The sequence below is a fragment of the Dermacentor albipictus genome, chromosome 1, assembly GCF_038994185.2.
Source record: "Dermacentor albipictus isolate Rhodes 1998 colony chromosome 1, USDA_Dalb.pri_finalv2, whole genome shotgun sequence".
NCBI classification, from domain to species: Eukaryota; Metazoa; Arthropoda; class Arachnida; order Ixodida; family Ixodidae; genus Dermacentor; species Dermacentor albipictus.
The window spans coordinates 491,034,565-491,047,461 of record NC_091821.1 but is presented as its reverse complement, the minus strand read 5'-3'; positions in this window follow the sequence as shown (position 1 = coordinate 491,047,461).

The following is a 12,897-nucleotide window of genomic DNA, read 5'->3' as shown; positions in this document are numbered from 1 at the left end:
GGGGCATGACTCGAATCCTTCGCCGTATCCCCTATGTCATGATTACTACACAATCCACTTCGAGCTCGAGAAACTAAATCTGCAAGATGTTTCTCAGCGCCTGACCTTTGCAACACCGCATTTTGCTTAAAATGAGGTACCCGTACTTTCTAAGACTGTTATCATTCGCTGCATCCTATAATAAGATTGGTTGTGCAACTGCGAAGTTTCGATCATCAAAACCAGTAGCTGCGGCATTCGGTGTTGCTTCTTATAGCATGGGTTTGCGTTCTCTTGCAAGCATTTGTTTTTCGTTTATTTTTCTTGAATATACTTAGGCTACTCAGCTCCCTCTCTCCCATCTCGTAGCACCAGAAAAATAAATCCTTTCCCTGTGCTCCGCTTCCAAACCCAAGCTGGCAAACTTACAGTTCTGCCAGTCAAAAAAGAACCATAACTTAGGATTTCCCTTCGCGCAGTACGTAATTTGTTAATTCTATTTTTCCCATAACATCCCCATAAACACCAAAATATATTAATTTCGTCCGGTCCTACTGGAGTATTCGAAGCCGTTTCAGACGTACCAGAAAAGGGGAGGGGTACGGAAAATCGCATTGTGCTTCCTTAAACGTATCCAGGAGTCAAAGGACCATATTTCTTTCAACATCAACCAAGCAAAGAGGGCGAAATATCTACAGAAGTCTATATATTATCTAATAGCGATCTTAGTGTTTGCGCCACGTAAAATATACAGCATGGCAGTGATGTGGTACGTTGGTGGTGTTGTCGGTGTGGGTGATTTTTTTAATGCAGTTAGCGTTGTTTGCCTACCTAAGGCACTATCTATCTATCTATCTATCTATCTATCTATCTATCTATCTATCTATCTATCTATCTATCTATCTATCTATCTATCTATCTATCTATCTATCTATCTATCTATCTATCTATCTATCTATCTATCTATCTATCTATCTATCTATCTATCTATCTATCTATCTATCTATCTATCTATCTATCTATCTATCTATCTATCTATCTATCTATCTGTCTGTCTGTCTGTCTGTCTGTCTGTCTGTCTGTCTGTCTGTCTGTCTGTCTGTCTGTCTGTCTGTCTGTCTGTCTGTCCTGTTACGCTGACCCAGTGATGACATTAACTCTTCATTATGATGCCGCCTGGGTCGTTCTATCGTAGTCATTGAACCTTCGCCACCCAATTCTCCTCATGCCCTCATCATCAAGCACTCGTCATCATACGCATTCGTTGTTCCATCGACGTGATTGTTTGTTTGTCATTCAATTTTAATCATGATGTCGTTATTCAATCATGGTTATCAGTTAGTAGAAAGTGGATTACATTTAACGGACTCTCATTTAATTGTAATTGTAGATTCCTGGAAGAGGCTTCATCCTGCAGTGGACATAGGAAAATATGCTGCTGCTGATGAAGATTTACTTCAGTTTCTCTGACTTAGCCTCTCGCTATGAGCCACGCTGTGTTTGCGCGTTCTTGGCCAGTCCTCGAGAATGGGAATGTCCCACTATGACCCCTACCATACATGAGCAAGATGAACATATAACGTCGGTTTCCAAATATCTCTAAACCACACCGAGCTGTTAACCGAATGGTGATTCATATTTCACGATTTCCTTAATTACCTCGTTCTTTTCATTCAGACATTGCTTATGTGCCAGTGATGGTAGTGCCTATTCTTGGCAAATCCTCCCGAATGTGTATGTACCACTCTGACGCAATAGGCAGAGAATCCCAATATGTTGCTTGATGCGTGTCCTACTTTTCCGTTCGTGCACCTGTCATCACTTTCTTCGCCATAAAATCATCTTGTATTGCATTCCGTCTAGTGATATTGCTGCGTATACGTCTCACACTGTGCATCCGCCTAACTTGGAGCTTGCATTTTGGCATAGTGCGTGAACGACGCAGTACATCAATAGAAAATTTCCATGACATTAACGCTGAGATTTTCTGGCTGGATAAACATTTCATAAGGTTATACGTTGCGTAGCATGCCATTGTAAACACCGCCATTGTGCGCATTGAGGTTGGTTTAAGCCATTACTTCCCAAAGATTTCAGTCTGTGGGCTGAATCTTCACACACACACACACACGGGTGTGTGTGTATATATATATATATATATATATACAGCAAGGCAGGCGCACACTGGAGCCAACGACGGAATGCTCTTTAATTCCAGAGCGCGCGTTCTTGTATGTGTTTTGACAAAGCGCCGGCTGCGTTTCCGAGACGCTAGCGGTGCTTCTAAGGCGCTGTTGGTGCAATGACACTACGCTCTTTCTCACCCACTTCTAACGCGATAGAAGTGGATGGGAAAGATCCTGCGCCGCCTGTTTCATATAACTTCAGGTGCTCTCCTGAGGCCTCCGTTTGTCGGGGACATGTTATCTCCTGGAGCAGTGGTTGTAGGGTTGAAGTATAGTAGTAGTAGTAGTAGTAGTAGTAGTAGTAGTAGTAGTAGTAGTAGTAGTAGTAGTAGTAGTAGTAGTAGTAGTATTTTATTTCGGCCATATTATACAAATTACATTTTTCAATTACAATTTTACATATTATGTAAAAAATGCAATCTATCGTTTCGATGAAAAAAGCGACCCGCGAGGTATACAACACCAGTCAGAACCTTCCCCCTTCAGACCGACCGATCACTGAGCCGAGCGTCCGTGGCCACACCACGCGGGGAGCCACCAGCGCAGCGTGCACAAACTCGACTGCACGCTGCAATGCCAGCATGTCCAGCGGACAAACGCATACAACACGCGCTAAAAAACCTCCAGCGTTGTGCCTAGTCAGAGTCACATATTCAAGGAGCAAAGGCCCCCAGATTTTCTCTCTTGCACCCGCTCTTACTCACGCCTGCGCAGAAACCTTGAGCGCCGCGAGAAACGTCAGGCCCGGTGTACCTACTAGCATTTGTAAAGATGCCACCGGGTTCACCTGCTCTGACAGTTGCTGCAGGTATTGATTGCGATACAGACGTACTGGCATAACATCGTATTTGCGCGCCGTACGCTCTGTTTGCGAGTGAAAGCGTGCGATGGTGAGCCGACAATGGCGGCCCAATCTCGCGTGCGCAAGGGCAGAAGTGTGCCGCATACCGTAGAACGCATGGCACCGGGGCAGGGGTGGGCATTGTACCGTGCGTGCACGATTCTAACTCGCGTGCTTTTTTTAAATAAAAAGTGCTTTCAAATTAACATGCGCGTTACAATCGCAACTATTTCTACTCAACATCAAAAATAATACCGATACTCACTTTAAAAAAAAGCTGATTGCAAGGTTGCGTGTCATACTGCCACCGAATAGACGTTGTTGCTTTATGCCTTGGTTTGCGGTCGCCACTTTCCAGTTTTCTGTACGCTGTGGTGACTTCGGGGTGGAGGACGAGAGACGGACTCTTTTCGCAGACGAAGAAGAAGCGAAAAACTTTATACAATATTTACAGATAGGGGATGAGTACATACATGTAGCTGTAAGATCGCATCAGACCGAATGGGCAACTGGAGGTGACTATCCGTCTTCACAATGGGCCGGTCCTCGCTTAAGTCCCTTTGGTGACTCCTCGTCGGCAGGAGCCAGGCGGGGCGGGTGCTGACCTCACCCGTGTCGAATTTTTGATTTTTCGCGGACAATGCTGGGTGCTTCTTGTTTGAAGTGCCTCCCCCCCCCCCCCCCCATGCCGAATTCTTGATTCCTCGCGTAGAAGATGGAGCTTCGGTCGCCTCGATGGTAGGCACGTAGTATGGCACAACAGCACCCCCGCCGCCAGATAATAGATCCAGAAGTCGAGCTGTTCGATGCGGCTTGACGTATGCGATGTGCTTATTGAGTGACATCCTGGATGGGGTCAAGGAAATGGCTTTGCCGCCCTTTCATCCGCTGGTCTTTCTTTTGCTTTGATTTTAGAAAGCTGACGGACTGACCGAAAATCAACGCGAACCATTTCAGCGAAAGTGACCACCCTCCCAATGCTCTCCACAACGCCACACCAAACTCCATGAAAGTGAACGCTCTAACACACTCTGGGCTCTCAATATCACCATTACGGTTATTGCACTAAACACGAAACACGCACCCGATAAAACGCCCGGGATGCAGACCTCTACAAATAGTGCTCTCAGAGAAGACACATTCAAAGAGAATAAACAGCGAAAGAATGCATTGCAAAGCAATTCCTAAGTCATTCGAGTAGGCCAGACGCAGCTGAGGCGATCGAAGAGAGCTTATATTTTGCCCTGTCTCACTCCGAGCAAAATTCTGACACTTGATTTGCCATGATCGCCAATCCGAGTGGCTGCGGTAGGCTCTCGAGCGATCAGAAGGCTCATTTTAATTGGTGACATTAACATCACCTAGCCTTCACCCGATTGTGGGTTGTAAGTGATTATCAATCAACTTCAATGTGCTAAAATAACTGAAGACACAATAGCATGCATGAAAGCGTAGCATGAGAACGTTTAACTTCTAAAATAAGCTCTCGGATAAGCATAGACTGCAGCCTAAAGGGCTCTGATAAGTCAGTCAGCATTTGTATGGAGCTTCCGGAATGGTTCTGTGATGACGGACACTAATTTCTTTGGGGCCTTGCACTTGTCGTTGGATTTACCAACTCGCTGACATGCTTCGCATGACCGAACAAGTGTTTCAACCTCTTTCGAACGTCCTGGCTAATAGAAGTTTTGCGCTAGCCTAGCCTTTGTCTTCTTGATACCGAGGTGACCCACCCAAGCACTCCCACGCGGTAAATGTAAAAACTGAGATCGGTACTTTTCTGGCACGAGTAGTTGGTTGTATGTGCGACCCTTGGAATCCTGATATTCCAGGTACTTGAGACCTGACGTAGTGTAGAACGAGATGTTCTTTCAGGCCACTCCTTCATTCACATTAGCCTGCAGCACATGTAGCGAAAGGTCCCTTTTCGGTGCGGCGATAAGCGCCTCTCGGTCAACCCTGCTAAGCTGCTCCCAGTAAAAGGATGCGGGAATAAGCAGTGAACCTTCCACTTCAGCTCTAGGCGCCCCGTTTTCCCGAGTCTCGAAAGGCTCCTCACCCACTGTCACTGATCCGGTAATTGATCTGTCACAAGTATCAGTCTTCTGCTTTTCATCAGCCGTATCCCCCGGCCTACGCTGCCGCTGTGAGAGCGTTACCTCGTCAGTTTCCTCGTTTGAAGATGAGCTTTCAAGTTTATTTGAGACGGTGCGCGACCACGATTGCGTTAATGCCAAGCAAGCGAGACAGGTAGAGAACGACCGGCCCTCCTTATCTAAAAGCTGCTCCGATTTGTTAGAAAAAAGAAATGGGAAGTGTTTGGGTAAACTCGGACTTACGGCTGCCTCCGTTTGCAACCTTCAAAAAACGCCCTCGAGGGTTACCCTGGCAACTGGAAAGCACGCGCTCTCCTCGTCTGCGACTTGTCAGATCCAGGCGCATACCCCTGTATAGTCCCAGGGAGGAACACGGGACGGATGAGTAACATCCATGGTGACGGCTGAATTGCGAAGTACCCAGCACATTTTCACGTTCCCCGCCACATCCTGCATACATGGCTTGAGCAGCCTCAGATTTTCGTCTTACTGGTTAATGCTGGCGAACGCGATTTGCTGCTTGAAATTTGAAGAAATATGGAGTTCCTTTCTGCAACAGAAGCAGATAATTGGTTTCCGGGCCTAGAACGCGCGCTCTACGTCTGCCTTAACTTTAGCGGCCCCTCTGCTAGCCCTTCCCTCGCCACCTCAGCATTAGTTGATACTCCTTTGCTGGACTCGTCGCTTGTAGATAATTTCTTATTCGGCCAAATTAAGTGACGACGGGAAAGCCGCTTTACACAATAGTAATTTTTTTGTACCCTATCTTCCTGGATAGGTTTTTCGTGGAAGTTTCGGCGCGTTTCGGCCTTCTCTAGACCTACCTCTGGGAGCCTGTCCTGCAGCCAAAGTCTAACTTCTGGAAGAACTCGGTAAAACTGCTCCAGTGCTATGCATTCAAGCACCTTCTCCTGGGTATCATGCACTTGTGAACTTTTGAGCCACTCTTTTAAGTTATACTTTAACTCGTACGCGAACTCAGTGTACGACTCGCTGTCCCTTTTTGTCTGTCTAAAGCGCTGTCGAAATGCCTCGACAGAGAGGCGGTATTTGCGAAGAAGCGTCGCTTTAACTTTTCCACAGTTCACGTAGTCTCCTTTAGGCAAGCGTGCGAGAACTTCGGCGGCCTCTCCTGGGACAACAAAAAGAAGTTGCTGAGACCAAAGGCTTTCATCCAGCCCTATCTTTTCATACGTACGTTCGAAATTCACGAGAAAAAGTGCGATATCACCGCCTATGCTGTACGGTAGCATCAGGTCCTGTATTCTCAGTTTAGGCATATTGTCTCCACCGGATCTGGGACTTCAACGTATCGAGCTGATTTGACTTTGCTCTATTTCCAGTTCTCTCACTTTAAGAGCCTGATCTCGCTCTTCGCGCCTTTTTTTCTCCTTTGCCTCCTGGCGCCTTTTCTGCTCCTATCCGGGCATTCCTTTTCTCGATTATAGCGCAATACGAACGCCTCTCCAAGACGACGACGGGCAGACAAATCCTAGGTAAATAAGGGATCCGCTACCCCACACAACATGGAGACAAACGGGACATACCCAAGGAACAAATGGGCAAACTGACGGTACCCCCATACCCAAGTATATGCATCCTGTACACCACGATGGCAGGAGAAAAAGCTCGGCAAAGAACGTGGCCAAGAACTACGGAAGGAACGAGGGCGCGTTATTTGTAGACGCTGCAGGTTACAAACACGAGCGGAACTTTGTCGCAGCAGTACTTAACAAGATCAGACAATGCTCCACAAGCTTGACATGACAACATTTGCAGACAAAGTGTAAAAATTTTCATTCAAAGTATGATACGACACCTGTCTGCTGTTTCTGAAGAATGAACGCTGTGCAAGTTTGTACATGGGGACAATTGACGCAGTGCATGCAGGCACAAAGCCGCACAGAGCGTCCATACAAAAGCGCGCAAGCGGCTGTCCAGCAAATCGGCACTACAGTCACGATGCGATTTGCCCGTGTGATGGAATGACAGAGCTAACTTTCTCGCAGGCTACGAACAGCGGTGCACAACAACGCCTGAAGCAAACACGTCTCGCTGTGTGTTCTGTATACCACGCATACACAAAAAGAAGTGGTACACGCAAGGTAACATTTAAAATAGCACCATGGCTGTCGTAGGACGTCAACATTACATCCAAATATCGTCGATAAACGCAAACAGCACAGGAAGCTTCGCGTACATCGATTCCCAGGGTGCGTGGTATCTGCATAATTTTTACTATGCATTCGTGTCATGTTTACATGGACGCCGCTACTACACCGAAGCATTTGCGTCATTATCTTACGTTTGCGTGATAGCGTTACACATACATAAATCATTCACTTCATTGATTCGTTATCGCTACGTGCTTGTAAAGTTGCACTGCATTTGCATAAGACTGTGTGAACACATTTTAAAGCTTCTGCGTTCACATTTCCGTAAACATCAAAGCAAGCTTTGCGTATCACTGATGCTCAGACGTGCATATTTTTAAGGTGTCAACTCCAAATGTATTAGTTTGGATCGCATGGCTGAAAACTACACGTTTGCCTCACAGCAGGGCCACTTCGGCACTACTGCTTTTGAAGAGACCGCAAGCAGGCACCTACCCAGAGGGGGTCCCGGGCGGGCTCGGCCGCCACCCCCTGAAATTAAGCGGCATATCCCCTCCCCCGCTCCATTCCTCCCACGCCACCACTCCTCACACAGATTCGTAAAGCGCTGACAAATCAACCTACTCGGCGGTCAACATTTTGCTGCCAGTACAGCGAAAGCAGTATACGACTAACTTCTGTAGTTTTCTCAGCGTCCATTAACGGAAAAAATCGTCATGTGGGCCAATCCTGGTGATAGCGCAAGAAAAGGTCCAAGAACAATGGCACATAAACCTGTGGACTCGGAAACCTATAACGCGCCCTTCTGAATCTTGGGGATGGGCCCACGTATGGGGAGTGCTTAACGACTGCTTCACCTTTGCCTCGGGTGGTCCCGGAATTGCAATATCTTCGGCATCGGCCCACGTACGTCTTAATGCCTGCTTCGCCTCCACCGCGGGTCGGCCCCGCTTTGCACTACCTTCGCTATGGACCCACGTGTGGGTAGCGCTTAACGCCTGCTTAACCTCCGGCGCGGGTGGGCCCGGTATTGACCTTTGGGATCGGCCTACGTATCATAATCATAATCATCATCAGTCTGGTTACGCCCACTGCAGGGCAAAGGCCTCTCCCATACTTCTCCATTCAACTACCCCGGTTATGTACTAATTCTGGCCATATCGTCCCTGCAAACTTTTTAATCTCATCCACCCACCTAACTTTCTGCCACCCCCTGCTACGCTTCCCTGCCCTTGGAATCCAGTCCGTAACCCTTAATGACCATCGGTTATCTTCCCTCCTCATTATATGTCCTGCCCAGGCCCCCATTCTTTTCGTTAATTTCAACTAAGATGTCAACTCGCGTTTGTTCCATCACCCAATCTGTAATTTTCTTGCCCTTAACGCTACACCCATAATTCTTCTTTCCATAGCTCGTTCCGTCGTCCTCAATTTAAGTAGCACCCTTTTCGTAAGCCTCCAGGTTTCTGCCCCGCACGTGAGTACCGGTAAGACACATCTGTTATGCATTTTTCTCTTGAGGGATAATGGCAACCTGCTGTTCATGATCTGAGAATGCCTGCCAAACGCACCCCAGCCTATTCTTATTCTTGTGATTATTTCGCTCTCATGATCCGGATCCGCGGTCACTACCTGCCCTAAGTAGATGTATTCCCTTACCACTTCCAGTGCCTCGCTACCTATCGTAAACTACTGTTGTCTTCCGAGACTGTTAAACATTACTTTAGTTTTCTCAACCTACGTATGGGGAGTTCTTAATAGAGCTTTAGTTTAGGGGACGGAAGCGGCTTGCGTACGCAAGAACTAGGGGCGACGGTACTGCGCATGCGCAGACCGCTGCGTCTGCTTGCGTCCTTGGGGTGGCTGAAAACATCGCTGCCCCTAAGCGGTCACGTTACACACCTGACTCTCGCGGTGTATGAGAACTTACGAGTAGCTAGCGGGTAGATAATCTTGTAAATATTTCGCCAAGTGTCGAGAGGCGTCGTTTTTATGATAAAAGAGAGGCATAGCGTGTCTGGTACTCGGGTAAACGCAGGCGTAATCGTGCTGGCGTAATCGTATTTCTGCCAACAATTTACACCCGCAGCAAAGTAGAGTAGACTTAGTTATAGAAATATTAGCTGTTCTTGTATGTTTGAGATTTGCGCCACCGGGCGGCTGCACCATGCAGGACGCTCCCGTTTACGGCTCCGCCCAACGCCCCGTCCACCTGCGTTTAACTGAATACCGGACACGCTAAACCTCTCTATTAGCTGCTTTTAATAAGAATAGCTTTATGTGCTTTACTTCATACGCATCGTTTCATATTTTAAAGAAATAATAACGCAGCAAAGATCAGATGTTGATGGCGCGGCGAGCGCATCCGACCTCACTGCGGCTTGCGTTTGTGGCCGCTAACATGCGTTTTGCTTTTGCGCACACAAGCAGCGTACGCACCTAAGCCATGGGACCCCGACGCCTTGCGTCCTCTAAACCAAAACTCTCTAATGCCCGATTCACCCCCGCCAGGGGTCGGCCCAGTGTTTCACTATCTTCAGGCCGACCCACAGCGGAGGTGAAGCACTTTGCTTTTCGTTTGAGAGCTTTTACTCTTGTTAGCTTTCGCTGCCATTTCATCTTCACAGATTGGAATGCTTGCCAATTTTTTCACTCCTTTTGGATGGCAGTGGTTATCGGCATCTCATGGGGTGTGGGCGCCAGTTTCTGATCGATTCGGTGCCCGTACGATTAAGTCAAGATGAGTTCAGATGTCTCCATCTATTGCAGCAGAAATGGCGTAGTTTATTGTTTTAATTCGAATATTTTATTTTATTTACAATGCTCAACACAATTTTTATGTCACCATCTATTCGATGATCACGCGCATAGCAATTGTTTCCTTAGTTCAACCTTCTTTGTTGAGACTGATCCAGAGGCCAGAAAAGGGATTCGGTTCATATAGTCAGCTGCCCTGTATGCTCGTGGAACGAGTTGTGGCCGGAGAAAACGCCAGTTGCGTTTAACTTTTCCGTTTGCTTGATTATTTCCTCGAGTGACGGCTCGCGGCTACGCTGACAGGTTCTCGGAACCATATACCCGCGATATTGGTTCGATGAGGTGGAAAATAAAATGATGGGAAACAGCGTCTATCATCAGACCCTGCAATAACCGTTAAAGAGACACTAAACGGTAATATTAAGTCAACGTGGACTGTTGAAATACCATCCCAGAAACCTCGAAACGTTTGTTTCGCGCGAAGAAGATACTTACATTAAGAGAAAATGCGTTCTGAAGCGTCCACGTACCTCTAGCACTGATCAAATCGTCCGCCCTCCGATCGAGGAGTGGTGTCGTCATGGTCTCATAGTGACGTTGCGCCGTTAGCAAAACGGCGCTCGCAAAGGGCGCTACGGCTTTTCTGCGCAAAACGCAAATGCGCGGCCAGAAACAGAGCCAAGACAGAGCCGACAGCAGCGCGAAAGTGGAACTGTGGTGGCTAGCGAAAGGGAAAGCGCGCGACGAAAAGGTAGTTCTTTATTTTATGACGCCAACTTTGACGCTCGTCGCAATGGACGACCCTGACAACGACACATCAGCTCGCGATGCTGGGCTCGACTTCAGAGATTTCAGCACTGATGAACGTTACCTGCTGCTGAGGGGCCGCGCTGCCGGCGTCGTTGCATACTACTACGACGGCAGTTATATGTCGTGGGGGCACATATTCGCAGATTTGTAGATTTTCCTTCGCGAAAACCAAATACCGCACTCACTTCGACCTGCAGTTGTTCTTGCGCTTCGGAGAATGCAGGCAAGACCGACGGAACAGCGCTACGGGAAAGTATTGCTTTGAAAGGCACCCCACACGACTTCAGTAAGTCGGCATTGAACTCGTAATCCTCTCGACGAAAATGCAGCGAGCACACTATGCTGTTTGCTATCGCGCTGTGGCATAGGTACGGCACTTAACCACGTCGAACGGAGAGGTTCACTCGTTGGCACACAGTGATAAGTAACATTCGATTCGCCGCTTTAACTGCCCTTGACCATGTTCCACGGACCATTCGCGCAACCCACGACATCACATGGTCGTGGGCGTGGCATTCTCGCTCCTTGTTCCATATGCAAGTTTCGCGAGCCAGCAAAACCAGTGCAGCACGACGCGATAACGAAGCAACTGAAACTCCAAAGCGCGCCCGGCGCAGAGTCGAGCGCACAGAGTCAAGCGAAAACGAAACCTTTCGACCACCCATACTACTGAAGGGCAACGTCAAAATGTTATTTTTTTCTTAGAATCGAACAGAAGCAGACAAGTAGTGTTTTCTTCCGCCTTATAACATAATGAAATGTTCTTTTTAATACGAGTAGTTGAGTACTAGTGGCATAAATTATGAGGAGGAGTGCCTTCGTCATCGGGCTAGTACCGGAATGTCGCGGGGGGGTCTCAAATCGTGTCATGCATTTACCTCAAATTCTCGGTTACTGAAGCTCTGGTCGCGATTATATTGACGCCTTATACTTTAACTTGACTTCATAGTAACTTTTAGTGTCCCTTTAAACCCATAAGCAATATGACTGTCACCCGTTAGCTCGTCTGTCTTTTCCCTAATTGTACCCGCCGTAGTTTCTCAGTGGCTAGGGTGTTGGGCTTCTGAGCACGGAGTCGTGGGATCGAATCTCGGCCACGGCGGCCGCATTTCGATGAGGGCGAAAACACCCCTGTACTTAGATTTAGGTGCACGTTAAAGAACCCCAGGTGGTCGAAATTTCCGTAGTTGTCCACTACAGCGTACCTCATAATCAGAAAGTGGTTTTGGGATGCGAAACTCTATAATTTAATTTTTTTCCCTAATTGTACAGAACTTTTCGGGCACAATTGGCAACTAGAAACAAGAGGCGCAAGTAGATGAAAAATTAAGCGATTTGTTAAGAGAGAGAGCCAAAGCAGCCGCCGAAGAGGGAGGAAAAGCGAAAGTTGTTTGTGAAAATATTTATGCATCGTACTTGGTCCTTTACTCCTTCTAATTTATATTAATGACTTACCCAGTTGCGTTTCATCTAAAATCAGACTATTTGCAGACGATTGTGTAGTTTACCGATGTGTAACAAGTAACACCGATAGCCACTTACTACAAACTGACCTGGACGCAATAAGTGCATGGTGTTCTAATTGGTTAATGCCATTAAATATTTCCAAAACTAAACTCATGTCTTTCACCAATAGGCCACGAATTCTAACCACCTACTCCCTTGATAACAACCCTGTGGAACTCGCAACTACTTACAAGTACCTTGGCATCAATCTTCAATCAAACTTATCACGGAATAATCATATTAACCTTACCCTTGCCTCTTCAAATCGTACTCTCGGACTTATTAAACATAACTTAAAAGAAGCCCCAATGCATGTTAAAAAACTAGCATACACAACATTAATCCGTCCTAAACTAGAATGCGCGTCTGCCATCTGGGATTCCGAACAAACGTATATCATAAGTAACATCGAAGCCTTGCAAAACCGTGCTGCGCGATTTATATTTTCAGATTATTCACGTTACACCAGCGTCACCGCGTTAAAGAATAAAGCCGACTTGAACAACTTAGCACTTCGCCGTAAAATTTCTCGCCTAACACTTTTCCATAAGCTTTATCACCATCCATCACTTCACGATGATTTCTTTCAGTCACCAACAGTTATTTTT